Source organism: Planococcus citri, chromosome 3 (genome assembly GCF_950023065.1).
Source record: "Planococcus citri chromosome 3, ihPlaCitr1.1, whole genome shotgun sequence".
Classification (NCBI taxonomy): Eukaryota; Metazoa; Arthropoda; class Insecta; order Hemiptera; family Pseudococcidae; genus Planococcus; species Planococcus citri.
The window spans coordinates 37,692,064-37,711,859 of record NC_088679.1 but is presented as its reverse complement, the minus strand read 5'-3'; the positions used below and the strand labels follow the sequence as shown (position 1 = coordinate 37,711,859).

Sequence of the window (19,796 nt, the reverse complement as noted above, 5' to 3'; positions counted from 1 at the left end):
TTTACGAGAATCACGTTTTTACTGTGTAAATAAACTACAACAGGGTTTTTTTTTTATTTATTTACCTTTTTTTTTTTTTTATCATCGAAGCCAGCAACTTGAGGACAAGTGCATTTTTCACAATACCTAAGTTAAAAAACAACGTGACTTTCTTCTTCCATTGTGTATAGGTAAGTACCAAGAGTTCTCGGCGGATAAGTTTTATACAATTGTTGATTTTTTAATACCTACTACAACGTAGATAATATACTAACTGAGATCTGTATCTGGATATGCTTCACTTGAAAATGGAAAGTAATTTATCTCTGTGCAATCATTTAAGAGAGAAAAAATAAGCGAGTTTTCCCGTACCCATGTGTGCAGGTATGATCTTTTGCATCGGCCAAATCTATATAAATACGCGAGCATTCCAATATACAAGCATGGAAAAAAAGCTATATTATCAAATAGTCGCGCTACAGTAATTCAATAAAAAGTCGTGTTTCGATACATTATTGCCAATACACACAACGACGATACCTTACAGTATATCATCTATGTATGCTTTTTTTTTGCCTGTATCATGGTACAGCGTACAGAAATTAGCCGTTGATATTTTTTTCCTGCCTTGGTATCCTTTCACGTTCTCATATGTTTGTTACACTAAACTAAACACACGAACATCGTGCATTTTTTTCCTTCTACTTATTCAAACGACTGCGAATATACGACATCTCGTCGATTATAATTGGAAGTGGCCGAATAGCAGGCCGACGTTGAATCTGCAGGTATAGGAAGAGGTACGCAGCAGTGTAGATTTGTATGCAGGTCAATAGAGCTGGGAGCTCTTGAAGAGAAAAATGAAATTGTCAACTAGGTTCGATGGTATTTTCATACAGTTAGATAAATACGCCAGATAAGCGGGCGAATTACCATCATAGTTTAATTAGCTCGGTTTGCTGATTAATGGGCCCTATGACAGAATCCAAGCAAACGAACAATTTAAAATTTAATTAAGATCATTATCGAGAGCATACCTGAGAAAAGTCTCGGCGGGGTGGTATAGAAGGGAGGGAGGAACACGCCGCCGTGGAAATTATCAACCTGTTATCTATCGATTTGATGAAAGCAAAGAACAGCTAAAGGTCTGTTAATACGTAGCTATCATTATAGGAGGTAGCCATTTGTTGACATAACCCATCGAATGACATTCGCTTAGAATATAATCACGTCAAATGGACTTTCAAGACAAATGTTTCGACTTGCGTCGAGTTGTCGTTGTCGTTCGTTTGTATAGTATAGGGTAGGGTACCTTTCTAGACATTAAATACAGCTTTTTTGCTCTTTCAGCTTTGAAATTTTCTCATTCATTTCAACGGTATAGAGTAGGTCACAAACGGTTTCACGTTTTCAAGTAATTAACTCGGTGTGTAACAGGTAGCTTTACCTTATAGCTATCAGAAGATTTTCTTAGGTTCATGTGTACCGGTATATGTGAGACGATTGCAGGGTCTTCACTACAATGTAACGTGTTATTGGATGTTATAATCTGACATTTGTTAGGTTATAAGTACTCGTAGATGTGAAGTCAAAAAAAAAGAAAAGAAAAAAATAGTTCCATATTATGAATTGACTAACCATTTATTAAATATGAAATACGTAGAATATGATTCGAATTCCGAACAGATTTGTCCATCATTTCTAATTTTTCATAGGTAAGTACGGTATTTTGTCGGACATTTTAAAGCTCTGTCGACTGCATTTTTCATGTTGGATGCATTTTTTGATCACACTAATACCTCGAAAGTGATCTCGCCTACGTCTCTACCTTGGCCTTAGAATAAAATGAAAAAGTCGTTCGAAACGTTTACGTCGCGTCCGTCGTCGTGGCTGTTAATACGTTCAGAAAAATAATATTAATAGCTGTAATCGCGAGCAATAAATAATTCTCGAGCCCTAATTTCTCCATAGATATACATAGTACGGTATACTTAGCCGGTGTAGTATGTATATTGTGGTATACATAGATGGCTGTAATATTACGCCGAGACCAATTCGTTATTTGAATTCACGATTTCGCATACATAATATCATGTGGCATGGTTTTAAATTTGTCTTAATATCAATACGATAATAATTAAACATTATTTATCTTAGGTCTGGTATACAATTATCCAATAATCACGAATTCCATGTTTGAATGCCGCAGAGTCTGTGTGCATAGATATATACTTGCATGTACCTAGACCTAGCGTATACTATCTGTATAAACGTAGGTATTGAAAGAGGGATCAATATGAAAGGAAATATTTTCTATTTTCTGATTGCCCAATACCTAACTTGGCGATGCAGTCGTGGAAAAGGAATTCTTTTGCAATGACGGGACTGAAAGCGACTCGATGATTTGAAATAAATAAAATCCATAATGAAATTGGATCCTTTAGGTTTTTTGATTCTTCATAAAATAAACGTGGGAATTTATCTAGTCCAACGACAATAAATTGCGATCAATCTATGTATCTCAGATTCCAAAAGATTATGCTAAAAAATCACGACGTTTTTTCAATTCCAACTCGCACGTTATTTATTGGTTCACTATTTCAATTTTTTCACATTTTCTCACACACGGAGAGAGATGATGGAGAGAGAGGGGAGGAAAACTCTTCTGGGCATTTTTTGCTCGGAAATTGGGAGAAAATTCAAAGATTTGGGCAGAAGCAAGAACTTGGTTAAGAATAAAGAATTGACACCGAGTGCTATAATAAAACATCTTTCCCAAAAAACTCAATTTTAGGGCAATCTATCCTCTCCTCAAAGTGAGGCCCACAGAAGGGTCCAACTGTAAATCCAACTTCATAGTCGTGTTCAGGGAGTTCGATTTATATGAAAACGACACCCATATGGTCAACCATTTTCGGACCCAAAATTGGGTGGGGAGGTGCTCGTGGGCATAAAATGAGATTTTTGAGGAATTGTTGTATTTTATACAGTTTTTCAAGGTTCACGTTATGCAAAATATCAGAACTTCATCATGAGTATTTTTTTTAGCCACTAAAAACGCATTTTAAAAAGTAGGTATTTTGAGTTTTCAAAAATGACCCACCTGGAGAAAAAATTTGCCAAGTTTTCTTTTTCAATATCTCCCGCTGGGGAGGGGGGGGGGGTGCAAAAAATATCGAAAAAATTCATGTTGATAGACTCGTGCTTCCTGCATATATTTTGGGTAAAATAAAAATTTTCTATTCAAAACTCGTAAAAGTTTATCCCCCCCCCCAAAAAAAAGAGTTTTTCGTCACCCTACAATGTTCAATAAAAATTTCAAAAATTCGAGGACGGAAATTTTACCAATTTTACCCGGGAATACCCTTTCAGTCTTACAAGGGAACCTCTTGAGGTGTAACACTCCGATTTGAACGGGACCGCGATTTTTGGAAAGAGCATAGTCTAAAACCCCCAAAACCAAATTTTAAGCTGCCGAAATTCATTTTTCGATTTTTGGAGAATTTTTGAAAATTCAAAATTGACTGTTTTTGGCGATTTATGCTTTTTTTAAAAAAGTACGTACTTGATTAGTAAAAATGGTCAAAATAAGTCTCAAAACTAATATTAATTACCCAAATCCAAATTTTACCATTCCCAGCCATTCTGGAGCCTCCAGCGCGATTTTTCAATTTCTCCAGAATTTCGAATTTGCTCCAGAAGGCGTGAATATGGAGTTGGGCAGCTAAAAATCGAGTTGTATATTACACTCGACCTGTTTAACGAGTCTATCCACATTTGAGCCGATTTTGAGAGTGACACCTCAAAAGTGGCTTTTTGGCCAGCCTTTTTCAAAATTAAAAAATCCAAGAAATCAAAATTTTCTCGTTTTTGTGGAAATTTTAGGAATTCACGCGAATCGCTGTATTTTGTCCAAAACTAACCCCCCAAGTACATACAAATTTTACAATTTCCAGCCATTCTGGAGCCTCCAGCGCGATTTTCAAATTTCTCCAGAATTTTGAATTAGCTCCAGAAGGCGCGAATATGCAGTTGGGCAACTAAAAATCGAGTTGTGTATTATACCTGACCTGTTTAACGAGTTTATTCACATTTGAGCCGATTTTGAGAGTGACACCTCAAGAGTGGTTTTTTGAGATGTCACTATCGCTTCAAACCGGCTGGAAATGGTAGAATTTGCGCTCCGGGGGTTAGTTCTTGAAGAAATACAGCGATTCGCACAAATTTGAAAAATTTCCTCACAAACGATTATCTTTTGGTTTTTTGGATTTTTTAATTTTGAAAAAAGCTGGTCACAAAACCACTCTTGAGGGGTCACTCCCAAAATCGGCTCAAATGTGGATAAACTCGTTAAACAGGTCGAGTGTAATACACAACTCGATTTATAGCTGCCCAACTTCATATTCACGCCTTCTGGAGCAAATTCAAAATTCTGGAGAAATCGAAAAATCGCGTTGGAGGCTCCAGAATGGCTGGAAATGGTAAAATTTGGATTTGGGTAATTAATATTAGTTTTGGGACTTATTCTGACCATTTTTACTGATCAAGTACCTACGTACCTTTTTTTTTTAAAGAAAAAGCATAAATCGCCAAAAACAGTCAATTTTGAATTTTCAAAAATTCGCCAAAAATCGAAAAATGAACTTGGGCAGCTGGAAATTTGGTTTTGGGGTGTTTAGACTATGCTCTTTCCAAAAATCGCGACCCCGTTCAAATCGGAGTGTGACACTTCAAGAGGTTCCCCTTGTTAGATAGAATCCAACCAAATTGTTTCAAACAAAAATACTGGATACTACCTACTATACAGTCATTTGAGTCAATTTTTTGAGATTGTTTAATCAAAATCTCATCTTACTGAATTGCCCTTTCTTAGATTTTCAATGAACTTTTGTGTAATCTTATCTTCAGTGAAGAAATTGCTTCCCAAAAGCAGGTAAAAATTATGCACAGATACACGAATGCTTTCATCTTGAGATATTTGGGAGAACCTAAAAATTTGGTAACTAGTCAATTCTGATCTCCGACATATCCTGTTGGTGCATCAGCATCACCATTCACCACTCTTATACTATTTTTTGATTCTAAAAAGTCTGAAAATGAGTTTCAGAGGTACCTAATTTAAAAAATAAAGAGAGTTGCGTTCCTGATATTCTCTGGCGATACGCTCAATGCACCCGAACTGTGAAAAAATGAAGTAAAATCTAATGTAAATATTACCAAAAAAATACACTGTAAGTATACTCGTATCACGAATTGGACAGGTAAGTTATACATTCTAACGATACACACTGTACATACGAAAAGAATAAGGAAGAAAAAGATGCATTCTGTCACGATAAGTTATTCCTTCAGTCGTCCAAATAAAAACGAAAACTTTAAGCAGCAAGAAATGTACCAAGGGAATATATTTCAATTCCGCACCACCATTACCTGTTTATAAAACAAAAAATACGTACATACAAAACTTGATACATTCGGCGTAGGTAAGTAAGTATATACTATACATACACTTACTCGTACTAGCAAAAGTATCAGATTCCTTTCAAATATAGTACGTAGGTAGGTAGCTAGGTACCAAGTTGGCAATTTCATTCTTGACGTTTACTCAGCTCGACGATATATACGAGTGAGCGAATGATAAGACGTAGCCGAAGCGGTATTTTGCGCTCATAAAACCTCGCAAGTTTCCCTTGATAAAAGCAATTCAACGGGGTAAAAATGAATGAAAATTTAGCAAACGGAATCGCAGTAATTTCCTACGTTTATTATGGAACGCTCTGGATGTTTGATGCGTTTTATTATTTTTCATAGACGGTTACCTATGAATAGCGCTAAAAAGAGAAAGTTTTCGTTAAAAGCGCGCTCGCTATGCTACAATCTTGATAAGTTACCAAAGTTTCAGATCTTCCAGATGTAATAAAAGCCAAATGGGGAGAATTTTTTTTATCGAAGCGTCTTCGTCGATATGAAAAAAAGGCATAAGATTTTTTTCTTTTCGCGAAGTCGAGTATCGAAAAAAATGATAGGTGCTTTTGAAACGATTGGGTGGGGTGGTGAGTATTTAGAAGGTACGTATCTAATTCCTCGAGTAGATGGGTTCGTGGACCAGAAATATGAAATGGTTGGTTCGTAACTTTTTTTTGCTATTAAAAATTATTATTTTTCGAGAAAATATACAAAATTTGAGATTTTCTACAAAATCATACATATGTATTCATGTTCGAGCGCTCCGAATCGATGAAAAAAGACACGAGTTTCAAAAGTTTTCAGATAATGTATTATCGACTCCTTGGCCGCCAAAAAAAAAGTTCACGCTCGAAAAATTATAATTATGTAGTTAGTACTTACAAAATTTTTTATGTACTTAAAGCGATTCGCGCCTGCCAACAATGCACGAAAATTTATGAAATTTGTAAGTACACACCTATATTTTTTTCTTTAATAAGTTTTGAGCCCCCCCCCCCCCTTTACTAATTTAAACACTTGAAAAAATTTCCTGCTAAAAATCTTGATTTTGTCCTTCAAGTTTAATTTTTTTTTAATCAAAATCTTTTTGCAATTTTGACAAAAAAAAACAGAGCTTTTTTGAGCAATTGTAATGACACAAAAACAAAAACACGAAAGCACGATTATTTGTATAAAATTTTTTCAAGTGATTCAATTTGGGAAAAGGCGGGTATCAAAATTCATTCAGTTCAAAATTTTTCAGGTCAAAATTCTTCAACATTTACGAGTAGGTACAAAAAATTAGGGAAATTGAAAAAAAAATCATAATTCTAGGACTCTTCCTTTTCTAATTGAGTAGATTCTGAGCTCGTAAAAAAAATTGAATGAGATCGGAAGACACTTTTTTCTGCTGCAATATGCAAATTTTTTGGTCTTCAGAGGAGTAAAAATTGAAAAAATCATATTTTCCAAAAGAACAGAACTTAGACTTTGAAAGACTAAAGTGAATGACTCATTTACTCGTTGGTAAATTCTTCACTACCAATTAAAAACGCCATAGGTAGATAGCGAATAATTGCTGTTCGGAGGAAATATGCGGGATATCGTTTAATTTATGGATACATTGTTATCACGTTAAAATGCTACTTTATGGTATTTTTTTTTCACTCGCAAAATTCATCTATTTGACTGCCATCGTGGGTCGCACCGAATTACGAATAAATGGGTTCATTCAACGCAGACATAAGGAAATGTACATACTCGTATATGCGACTATGTGTACATTACCGCGACGTGGACAAGGTAAATACACGAGTATTTTTACCCATACTGTGTGCTGGAGTGGATAGTGTCATGTGTTAGTAGTATTGCAGATGTTACCGCCTGTTCTTGTCATTTGGACGATTTATTATACCTATACGACGTATAGTTCTAAAGTAACCACGGTATGAACGAATTATCCGACGTTATTGTCTTCATATTATACCAGCAATACACGAGTTATAATGTTTTAAGTGTTTGTTATACAATGAATTTATTCATAATGTTGTGGTAATAGAACGATGTGTTTTTTCCCTTACCACTAGATGCTTGTCGTTTTTAAAAAATATATATGTAATGTAAGCTTTTAACGTGCGACACCTTTTTAAACATAACGTGTGCCATAACGAATATGTATCTATCTACCTAGTAAACGTATTACAAAAGTGTATTAACATTTACATTATCGCCTCGACGAGCGCAAAAATCCAAATTGCGATCAACAGATAATCTGGCAGTATCTGTGCTTTCTATCGTTCTTTTTTTTTTGCGTTTTAGTTTTCAAAGGGTTGCGTAAAAGTTTGATGTAACTGGGTTGGTAAATGTACTTCGTACTTTTTTCATTTTGTAATGTGCTGTTGCCCAATGCCCAATAAGCGGAGGATTTTTACGACGATGAGGCTTTTCTATAAGTAGGTATAATATTTTCACGCGTGGCAGACGAGACGACTTTATATGTAACGTCTTCTGCCTCGAACAGTTTCCTGCAGGATTTATCTCTTCCAGTCATGACATCTTAATTGTTCTTAATGCGAAATAAAAATATCTAATCGGGTTGATTTATGAGCAGGATGAGTGCTACATGTAGGTGTACATAAGGGTGGTAATGAACTCCACTTCGTGATATCTTTATCCAGGCACCTGGCTTCTTTTTCGAAACGGTTGACAATTTTGAACGACATTTTTTAACAGGAAGTTTCCATAGTATACCTCCCTACCTACCAACCAACATACCTACGTGTTGGATTTTCATTTTTTTTCGTGAAAGATTTTCTCTGAATTGACAGCAATTGAATAATACATACTTGAATATCCACTATACCTAACTGAAATTATTCGTTTATCCCCGCTCCTGTCGTTAAATTCACTGTGGGAAAAATGGTCCAGTCCGAAATAAAAATATTTGAGATTCTACGTCGGTCGGTCTAGGCTATTGCTATCAAAATCCATGGCCACATCGCTCATTTTTGGATAAATTTGTGTTTTGAAAATTGTTTCTTCAAGGATAGGTATTTCCCATTACTTATGCCAAAATTTTGAAACATACCATTCTTAAAACTGGGGAAATATTTTGGAACGCAGTGAAGACATTTTTTCAGTGATTATTACCAACTTCAAAAACTCGAGAAAAATTTTAAGTTATGTAGAGGATACTTTTTTCAATTTTTTTTTGAAATTCGCAATGATCAAAAAATTGCCACAACTGTGTTGCAAAATATTTCTCCAGTTTCAGAAAAGATACCTTTCAGCATTTTGGCATACCCAAGAGGAAATATAATTGTCATGAAAAAAAGTTTAAAATGCAAATTAATCCAAAAATAAACGAATTGCAAATGTTCAACCACACAGTAGAACCCCAAAAGTGGTCTTGGATTTTAACAGCTATACCATAGATTGACTGTTATAGTTTTCTTTTTTACGTTTCAAGTATTTGGTAACACTGTTTATTGAACATTCGACCATTTCTTTGCAAGATTAAAATTTATTTTCATAGCTTCAACATTTTGAATTGATTACGTCAGGTGCATTGAATTACTGATCTGACACAAGTTTTAATTTTTTTTAGGAAGTTTAAAAAATTGGCGAAAATAACGAGGACATGGAAGCTCCAGAAGATGTAAATCATTTAGAGCAATTTATAATCGAAGAGGATGTACTTTCACAGTGTCCTCAAATTTTTAGTTTCTTTTTTTCAGTGAGTAAAGTTTTCAAATGGGTATTTGGGAAAATGTCATAATTCTCAAAATTATGTTTATGATGTAAGAGGGAGATATGCCTCAGGGTGACTCCAATGAGAGTATTTTATATACCCTAATTCAGGTAGCACTGCAAAAAGCGTGGGTCAGGGCTATGTGCCCAACAAACAGAGTGAGGGCCACTCATAGTCATTTTGATACCAGGAACCAGGAAAGGCTGTTACAGGTGTATGCCTTACTATTTTCATTTATAAAGGCTGTGTCTTTAGTTTAATCAAGTGTTTAAGAGAAGTATCCTCATTTATATTTGTGTTTAATATTGTATAATTGTGTAATTGTGTAATTACCGCACATAAGGGATAAACAAAAAGTTTTGTATACAGTCTTGCTTATTTTGTATAGTGTTATTTCACTTTGCATACTTAGTCTGAAGACTACAGGGGTAAGTGCCCTATGGGCTTCCACATTACCTATTATTTGTGCCAGCAAACCATCAATATAACAACAATTTATTTTTTATTTACAAATTTGGTTAGAAACTGAGTATCCTGTAATGCTCTTTGACATTGCTTCCTGCTATGTTGAAATGTATTTTTTTTTTTTTTTAATGTAGCAGTTATACAAAAATGACTACTTAATATGGAAAAATTCACCCCATTTAGAGAAATGCAATACATTGTATTTTCTGAAGTGGTGAAAATAGCACTATACACAAAGAGAAACAAATTCATGTTGTGACAAATAGCTGGGTGGGTGTAAACCAAACCCCTCCTGATGAAAATACTTGGGCTACATGACCTATATGAATTCATTGGTGAAAGTAGTCAAGTGAGTGAAATATCTGATATCTGAAGTGGTGAAAACAGTACTACACAAAGAGAAACAAATTCATGTTGTGCCAAAATAGCTGGGTGGATTACGAAGAAATGGTATTTTGGTGGCCGAATGGTACTTCAGAGAAACATGTTGTAAACCAAACCCCTCTTGATGAAAATACTTGGGCTACATGGCCTATATATGAATTCATTGGTGAAAGTAGTGAGTGAAATATCTGAAATACATGTGTTTGATGTCTAAATTCTGGTAAAACTAGGTACTAAAGTAGTAGCATTTGGCCCTCTTAGAAAAATGGTAGAAATATCAAATAATATTGAAGTGATTTCTTCACAATTATAAAATTTTGTGAATTGAGTATGGTAGGTAACAATAGGCCACTTTTCCATGGATCATGGCTTGTACATGGCTTGTACCTACTCACAACTACTTTTCAAGTACATATCAACTTGTTGTTTTCATACACAAGTAGGCAAGTATAAAAAATGTTTCATTATGAAATGGAACATTATTTTTATCATTTTGTACTCAATGAAGCTATATTTCTATTTTTACTAAATGACTATATTTTTTTATTTTTCAATATCAAGTATTTAATATTTTTATGTAGGTATTTTATTTGTAAGCGATTATAAAAAAATATCTTATGATGAAATAAGATATTATTTCATTATTTTTTACTTAATATTAATGACTATTTTTAGTATTTTTTTCATTTTCCAATTTTATTTTTACTTCATTTTCTCTGTTGTATGCCTTAAAAATATAATATTTTTCAAAGCTACTGTATGGTGTGTATGTGTACTTGACTCTACTCAACTACTTTTAGTTTTCTTCAAATGAGCAAAAAAACCACAATTTTTTCAAAAACGCTCTTTTTGGTGGCTCAAAGCGCTAGTATATCAATATTGTTGCATCTAGCTTACCTAAAAAGTCAAAGAAATGTAATAATTTGACAACATGAAAAATCTTTGAAAATGTGAGATTGATATTTAATTTGTTTAAAGTTCAAAGTTCAATAAATCTCATCTTCACAGCTTTGTACTTTACAATACCTTTGAAGCTGAAAATTTTTGTGTGTAACTTTCAACTCAAAATGAAGATTTTTTCAAGTAGCAGAGTCTGGTAAAAAAAAGGACTTTGAAGAAAACTAAGGGATCACTATTTTGACTTTCAATTGAAAATCATACACAGAATCTGGCCCAGGGAATTAGGTTATCAATTCAAGAATATTCATATAAGGAATTATTAATGTACAGTACATACTTCTATTCATATTTCAGAATGGACTCTTTCACTCAAATAGCTAAGTTGATGAGTCAAAAATGGATTTAAAAAATACTGCACATCAAAAATGCATAATTATTCAAAATTCTAACCCATAAGTTGAGTCAATAGTTCGTGTAAAAAAATAAGTCGCTCTGATTTTTGCTTTTCTTCCTGTATCTAACACAAATACAATACCAAGTTCATAGAAAACTTTTGTCACCTTATTCTGCTATTCACACCTTATACACAACTCTAATGCTAGATGAGCTGCTGATGTCAGACAATATTTTTTGCATTTTCTGCTCGTAAACTACCAACACAGTTGAGAATAAGAAGAGGAAAAATAAGACGAAGCTGGAAACGTCAAGAGGACAAATCCATTGGACGAACAGAAGCAAACATCTGTTTCACTACAAATACAGAGGAGAACAGAGGAAAGAAAAGTACCTACACTAGTAAGTAAGTATATAGGGAAAAAAACGCTCAGAAAAAGTTTTCCTTACGAAGGAAAATTTTATAAAAGCTTTTAAAGTTTAAAAGACTGCGGAGCAACTTGAACCGAAATAATATCACACCGTACCCCGCTGCTCAGCCGTGGTTCGCAAACAATTAGGGGTTCAATTGAATCCGTATGATAGAAGACAATTTTCTCATTTTCAACGAATAAGCAGTTAGCTGTGGTATTGCGATCGTTTAAGCATGAAGACAGCGACGAATCTTCTACTCTTTTTTTACCACTAAAAAGTTAAAAAGAAAAGCGGAAAAGTAATTTTGAAGGATCAAGCGAGTCGTTCGTTTTAATTTCTTTTTTTCCTCGGGTAAAATTTGACTATATCCTGCGTGGATATTTTTGGACGAATGAAGAATACGACGCGATGTATAGCAAGGATAGGGGGGGGAGTGGGTTCTTGGAAATCGGATACAATGATGAAAATTTTACATCAACTATGTAGGTATTTATTTCAGTAAGTATTCTGAATACATACAGGGTGTCCTATCGAAAAACAAAAAAATTACTTACAGGCTGAAGTCAGAAGAGCTCAAATTGAAGATTCAGGATATAAATAAAATCTGACTTAGAAGTGAACGCTATGTCTCTTCTGAAAGCTGAGACGAATTTTTAAGCCATTCAAGTAAGTAAATTAACCACCGAATTTGCCAGAAAGTAGGTACACAGTAGAAAATCTACTTAATTGGTCAGTCAAAATGATTTTTTACTGACTAAATTCAGTAGATTTTTCACTGTTATGCAGTAAAAAACTACTGCTTTTAAAAAGGTAAAATGTTGTGACTGCTAAGCAGTGAAATTTCACTGTTTCAAATTTAGAGAGTGGATAAAGAGCCTGAGAAATCAAAACTACGTCAAATCAGAAATGAAAAGAAGTGAAGAAACTGAGAACCAAAAAATTCAAAGACATTTTGACGAGTCTGAAACGCAAAAAAAATTGTTCTAAGTGGAAAGACTTGGTTAGTATTTTCATATATTACTTGTATGTACCTGTAAAATCCATTTGAAAAAAAAAAAAATAGTTTTTCAATTTTTACATTTTGACAGGAGTTTTACATTGTTTTTGAATACATAGATAGGTATTACCCTAGAATCATCATAACGTACAATACATAATATTTCCATGGGTAATGTGAATCCCCTGAAAAGAGAAAAATTGCAAAAACTGTTTTTCACTTCAAAATGAATTGGTACAATAATACGATACGATTATTATTCATTGAAAAAATGTTTTTCTAAGAGGCTTTTCGAGCACAAAAAACTTTCCACCAATTTTAAAAATTTGCCAATAATAAGAAAATGTTTGTATCATTTAGATAACTCTTCCAACCCATAGTACTCAAGCAGATGAACAAAAAATGTTATAATGACCAATCACTCATCTTCAAAATTGAAAGGGCGAGCACAATTTAAAAATTTAAATGTGGGGCACTCAAAATAAGTAAATTTTAATCAAATTTACCCTTTCAATTTTTAAGATAGGCACTTTGGTAACAATAACACTTTTTATTTGTCCCCTCGAGTACCTACTATGGATAAAGGGCTTCATTTCAAAAATGATAAATATAAATATTTTCTTACTGTCTGCAAATTGAAAAGATTACCTACACCAATTTTTGAACTGAAATTTACCTATTTTGAACAATTCGTCAAAAATAAGAAAGTTTATGGATCGTTCAAATGATACCTACAATCCATAGTTCTCCAGTAGGTGCACAAACAAAAAATGTTTTGACGAACCGCATACCTTCAAAATTGAAAGCGCAAATACAATTTGAAAATTTAAATTTGTTCCACTAGAAATTTGGAAATTTTGAATCAGGTTTGCCCCTTCAATTTTGAAGACAGGCAATTGGTCATGATAACATTTTTTGTTTGTCTACTCAGGTACTGTGGGTTAGGGGCATCATTCATATGATTCAAACAATCTCATCTTTGATGAATTTTTCAAAATTGGTAAATTTCTGGTTTTGAGGAGCATATGAAGAGTGATATTCCAAAACTCGCTTTGTCCATTTTCACAACTTTTCAGGAGAAAGGAAAAACAGTTTCCCTTTAAACGGGTAAATTTGCTTTTTAGACGAGTTTAACAGTTTATTTGGGTGGATTTATGATGTAGGAGTGTAAGTATATACTTCATCCACCAAATACTTTTGAAAAAATTTCAATATAAATGGACAAAGCGCATTTTGGAACATCTTTTTTAAAAATTTTTTTAGTGAATTGGTTATTTAGGTGAGTTTAACACCTCATTTTGGTAGGTTGATGATGTAGGAATGTGAGTTAATACTTCATCTACCAGGTACTGCTGAAAAACGCACTTCGATAAAAATGGACAAAGCGAGTTTTGGAATATCACTCTTCATATACATAGCTCCTTCATTTTACTAGACATACAGTCCAAGGTCCAACTAAACCATGAAGGCTACTCAGAATCCTGGGTTCCATGAACCAAGACAAAAGAGCAATTCTCCCTGGAGGCCTGATATATTTTATGAGGGTAAGTAACTCAAGTAAGTGTTTATTTTTATTTTAAAGATACTTAGGAAATACCTACTTTAAATCAAATTGTGGAAAAACGTCTACACTTCTTTTAAAATTTTCTCTCCCTGCATGCCAACATCTTCCTTGCCGGCTCGATGAAAAAAAGATATAAACTACGTGGTCAGATTTATCTTTATTAGCCAGGTTTTGACCATTTCATCATTCAAATTTTGCTCTCTCATAAGCTGTTCATTTTTTGATATGCCTTGCACAATTTTTTATATGAAATTTTTCAGTTTGCTTTCAATACCAAATCACTCACTTTTTTTCGAACAAAAAAAAAAAAAACATTACCTATTTTTCAATAGAGGGATATACAACATCATGTGGAGTTGAAACCCACCTTTCCACAAACCTTCACTGGGAAAAGGAATCACACATTCCTAATTACCCAAGTTGAGCAAGAAAATTATTTCCTTCAAACTTTTCAAAAGCTCTGTCCCTTCAAATGCCCATTAGTCGTACCTGTCTAGTCACCTGAAAGTAGTAAAGTACCTACTCAAATCCAAAGAATGGCAGACTGGTAATGAGATACGCCTGCATACGGATAGATTCAAATACTACAACTACGACTACCTAACGAGAAACTGCAAAAAAAATTATGCACAATGAATTGACGACTTGCTGGCACATTGTTCGTAACAATGATTACGAATTCACAAGAGCTGCATAGTGAAACAAGCGACTACTCTGGGCATACACGTAAAACAAACACAACAGAATGTCAGATGAAATGAATTCCAGCTGTAGCATTAAATTTTAGAGCAACGTTCGAGCCGGAATGGACGCGGACGTCAGCTTGGGGACCTGTACGCGATGTACACGTTACAGATATACCTACAATCTCTATAAATGTTTGAAAAGACAAGCTTATTATCAGCAATAAAATTTAATTACGGGTTAAAAATTTAGATAAACGGCCACGACTAGAATTTCTCGCTTCGTAACCATTTTGTAAAATTAAGCGAACCACTAGTTGAATACATTTGGTCGACGGTGGCGTTGCTGGATTAAAATATTAAAAATTAAAACAAACGACCGATCAATTCGGGTATCATCGAGGGAGAAGCAGAAACCACATCCACGGGTATATGGCACTTCCGCTAATAACCATTCACCGTAATAAGAAAATCGTAAAATTTTTATTATTTGTATAAATAATTCCACTATTTCGTGCACCATACTATCATCTAGCAGCTTCGAAATGTCCTAAAATTAATTTACAAGATAAAAAAAAAGACAAGCTAACCTAGATGGTGTAAAAATTTACGACGCTGATAGTGATTTGAAATTTTTTCACCTCTATGTTACATCGCTGCGGAGAACTTTCAATTAGACGATATTTTTCACACTGTCATTGCACACCTAGCCTAACATTGCCGTAGCTTTTTAACGGTAATCGCGTTAATTAGATTTTCATCCGATAGCAATATCACGTTTTGTATAAAAATATGCGTCTTTTTTTTCTCCTATCTACTCTATTGTTCGAATCACAAGGGTCGTACTGGGCACTTGTGTTGTATAAGTACACGATATTCCATAAACTCGATTGCCAGCACGTACCTATACCTACTCGAGGTAATAAGAAATTTTTTTGATGATTCATTTTTTTTTCGTATTTTATTTCTTTAGAACGTGCAGTTGTAAAATTTCGCTAAAAAAATTTTCTCATTTATTTGAAATTCTTTGCTACAATAAATATCGCACTTTAGGATGAAAAGAGAAACGCACCACGGTAAAAACAAAGAGGCAAAAAAGACATAAAACCAACTGCAGCACCAGCAACGACCAACGTTTACGAACCGAATAATTTATTTCATCGCTATAAATGTAACATTCTCACGTGTAGCTATTTATGATAATGCAATCGTACGCTAGCAATATAATTACAAACTGTTAAATTTGCATTTATAATACTAAATAGTTATAAATGTTGTTACTGATTTACTTGACCGATAATGAAAAAGTTTTCAAGTTGAAGATGCGATAATGTATCGATACGTAACTACACAACACTTCTCACAGACGACATTGCACTATTTTTTATTCTGCTGCCCTTCGCCTTCGTTTCCAGCAACGCTATTTCGCTCTTTGCCCTTCACTGATTTTTCAGCACGTAGATTGGATTTATACCTGGTGACTACATCGTTGCACAATAATCGAATAGAAATCAGCATTTTGTAATACTTTGGTCACATTAAGGAGGGACACCGAACTCAGAAGTGATTGAATATTTTGATTCGACCACAAAAAAGCACGTGCCGGTAGGACCTTTATCAATACGTAAAATCTTTGCACATCATTCACCAAGGGTATAGGCAAGTAGGTATTTATTTAGAGGAAGAGAAGAAACTGGTTTCTCTCCGCTGCGTACAGAAGTCATAATGTTTTGAGATGATGTAACATTTATGATTGATATTTTCGTTCGACCTGCTTTTCATTAACACGATGAGTAATGAATGATGAGTCGAAAATGAATTTGCACGCTCGTTTCTGTATTTTGCTTTCATTTTCCCAGTTTCTGTTTTGTTAATTGCAATAGGTACAAATGAATTCTTCCCTTGTTATAAAATTTAGGTACCTACTCAAAACGGTGGAGAAAAAGATTCCATCAACATTTTTTTTGATGAAATTTTTTATTCAATACCATACAACTGAACGACCCATTCTACTTACACCCATTTAAAAAAGTTAACTGATTGCAAGAGGGTTTTTGCATATCGTTTATTGGCTAATTTAATTCTTTTTTTCACAAACAAAATGAACGCATTTTAAAGAAAAAACAACCTAGCAGGCTCTCATGAAATGTTGGCTCCCCTGCACAGAAATTTCAAACATTGAAAACATTAGAAAAATTAAGTAGAAAATTTGAAACGCGGTCGATGAAATTTTTTGAAAAATGTTGTATTTCTGGGTCAAAATTCTTCAATTTATAGCCTCTGTTTCTAGAAACAAAACTTTCCCCCAGTCTTCCGAACCACGAATCCTAGGAAAAACAAGAAATTCGATCTTTAATTTAATCACTTCATATTGAAGCACACTCTTTTCCGAAGTTGTTGCTGTCTTCAGTCCTATCAAGGCACATATTGGAAATGGACAATTGGTTTGTTATTCAGGGTGACGCTGAGTTTGGAAGTGCTTGCAACAAGAACTTTTGATGCTGGGTTTGAGCCAAATGATGTAGCAAAGTTAATTTATAGTTCTTAAGGAGATTTATCTGAAAAAGCTGCGCATCCTCCGCCAAATTATTACGATTTATCCGCCGATCTGTGGGACCAAATATTCGAAAAACTCGATTTGTGGAACAAAAAAGAGAGGCGATGTTTTCAGTTACCTAGTTTTAAGTTATATTATACCTACAGGCAAAAGTAAGATCCTTTCTATTTTATTTACAATATCAAAGTGATCCATCTCACTAAAAGCTCCTTAGGAATTAATGCCAAAATTCAACTGTTGATAGTACTCGAGGAGACGAAAAAAAAACTTTCCATGACTAGTTCCCTATCTTGTGAATTGAAGCAGTCACGTGCTTCGCAAAACTCGAAATGTACTAATTTTGAAAAAAATCATCAAAAATAAGGGAATATTTGAATTATTTAAATGAAGTCGATAACCCATAGTACTCAAGTGCCTGAACAAGAAAATATGTCAAGTATTATGACAAATTGTCTATCTTCAAAATTGAAGGGGCAAACTTAATTCAAAATTTCCAAACTTGTTGGGCCCTAGATTTTGACAATTTTGAATTTTCAAATTGTGTCTGCCCCTTCAATTTTAAAGACAGGTAACTTGTCATAATGACTTTTTTTGTTCGTCCACTTAAATACTGTGAGTTAGTGAAAAGTCACTTGAATGATTCAAACATTATTTCATTTTTGGTGAATTTTTCAAAGGTAGTAAATTTCGAGTTTTTCGAACCACCTGACTCCTTCAATTCACAAGATAGGCAAACACACATACTAACGTTTTTTATTCATTTCCTCGAGTACGATTGAATTTTGGCAAACTACATATTTCCGGAACACCCTGTAAATACGGAACAATTTTTTTTTAATGTGTAGAGCAAAATATGTTCCAGAATAGCAGTAGACAAACCTCAAAACTTGTTCATCCATTTCTCGTTTTCATTTTTTTAATTCCGCAGTCTCTTAAGGTTTTCAAAAAGGTTGGGGGAGCTGTGGAGATACGAAGTGATGGAATCCAAAAATTATGATCATGTTTTAGAACCTTGATGTAGAGAGAAAATTCTAGAGGAGTCAAATCAAAAAATAACCCGATAGGTATTTCATTTCGGAACTTTCGAATTGAAAATAATTATATCGATACCTACCTACGTCACGATCATCTGTAAATTTGTGTCATTTTAAAAATATATTTTTTTGCAAAGAGAGCGTGAAGGGTCTGTACTTTGTACTATAACTTTTCCAAGTGCCTGGCTTTTAAATTTTGAGCGGGTCAGGAAAATTTGAACTACGACATTGAAAATTCAAATTTGTTATTACTCCAAGTGTAAGTAATCAACATCCGAAAGATTGCGAGCCTTTAAATTTTGCCTGTATTGGAAGCTTGTAAATGGAATTCGGTGAAATAGAGAATCCGATTTCATTTTTGGTTCGAGCTGATCAAGTCAGTTGTACAATCCTCGAGAATATCTAACTTAACCATTTTTTCCCAATTTCGTCCAACTCGACCATTTTTTCCTAATTTACATAGTAGGTACCTGTTACAAAAAAAAAAAAAAAAAAAACGCACAAGAATATGGAAAGTGGACACAATCCCATTATTTGACGGTAGTAAGTAATCTTTTTTCAGTGGATTCCTCAAAAATAATTATTATTTTCAGGATGCCTTTCCGCCCCTGACTCAGCAAAGGCGCTACCAGTTCAAAAATTCAATTCACTTTGAAGCAAGATGAAAAATCAATTCGAGCTACCATCTGAGAAAGCTCACTACCCTTCACAACTAATAGGATATAAGAATGAATTTTCCAAACTATTCGGACGAATATTTACATATTTACAATCCTAAATATCATCTTGACTTATGATATTTGTGCAGCCAGCATAAATAGCATAGTATGAGTTAGATCAGATACGCGAGTCCAACTCCTAATTTAATAACTCCTTCCTATGGAAATGTTTTCCAGTGAAATCCCAGTACGTGATTTGCGCTACACGTAGGAGGCACACAGACAACATAGTGCGCCATTTCCAACTAAATACACATTACTCAGAACATACGAGTAAGAGTACGATTACTCATTGTTGACCAAATAGGTTCTAAAAACTCGGTATGCAAGCTAATTTATTTATCTTTGCGCATGAAATTACCATAGAATAAAATTTCGTATAAAACGTACGCGGAATACGCGAGCTGCCACAATATCCTTAGAAGGAATAAGTAAGTACCAAGGTACAACAAAGAATTAAAAATTAATACAATCATGACTCAAATAAACAAACAAATTAGTTGTAGCGAAA

General features: G+C 34.0%; 1 protein-coding gene across 1 annotated transcript in view; it reads right to left on the bottom strand.

Moving 5' to 3' along the window:
- LOC135838720 (mucin-5AC-like) overlaps positions 1–19,796 on the bottom strand; it is a 352,792-nt gene that overhangs the window by 22,059 nt on the left and 310,937 nt on the right. The window lies entirely within an intron of this gene.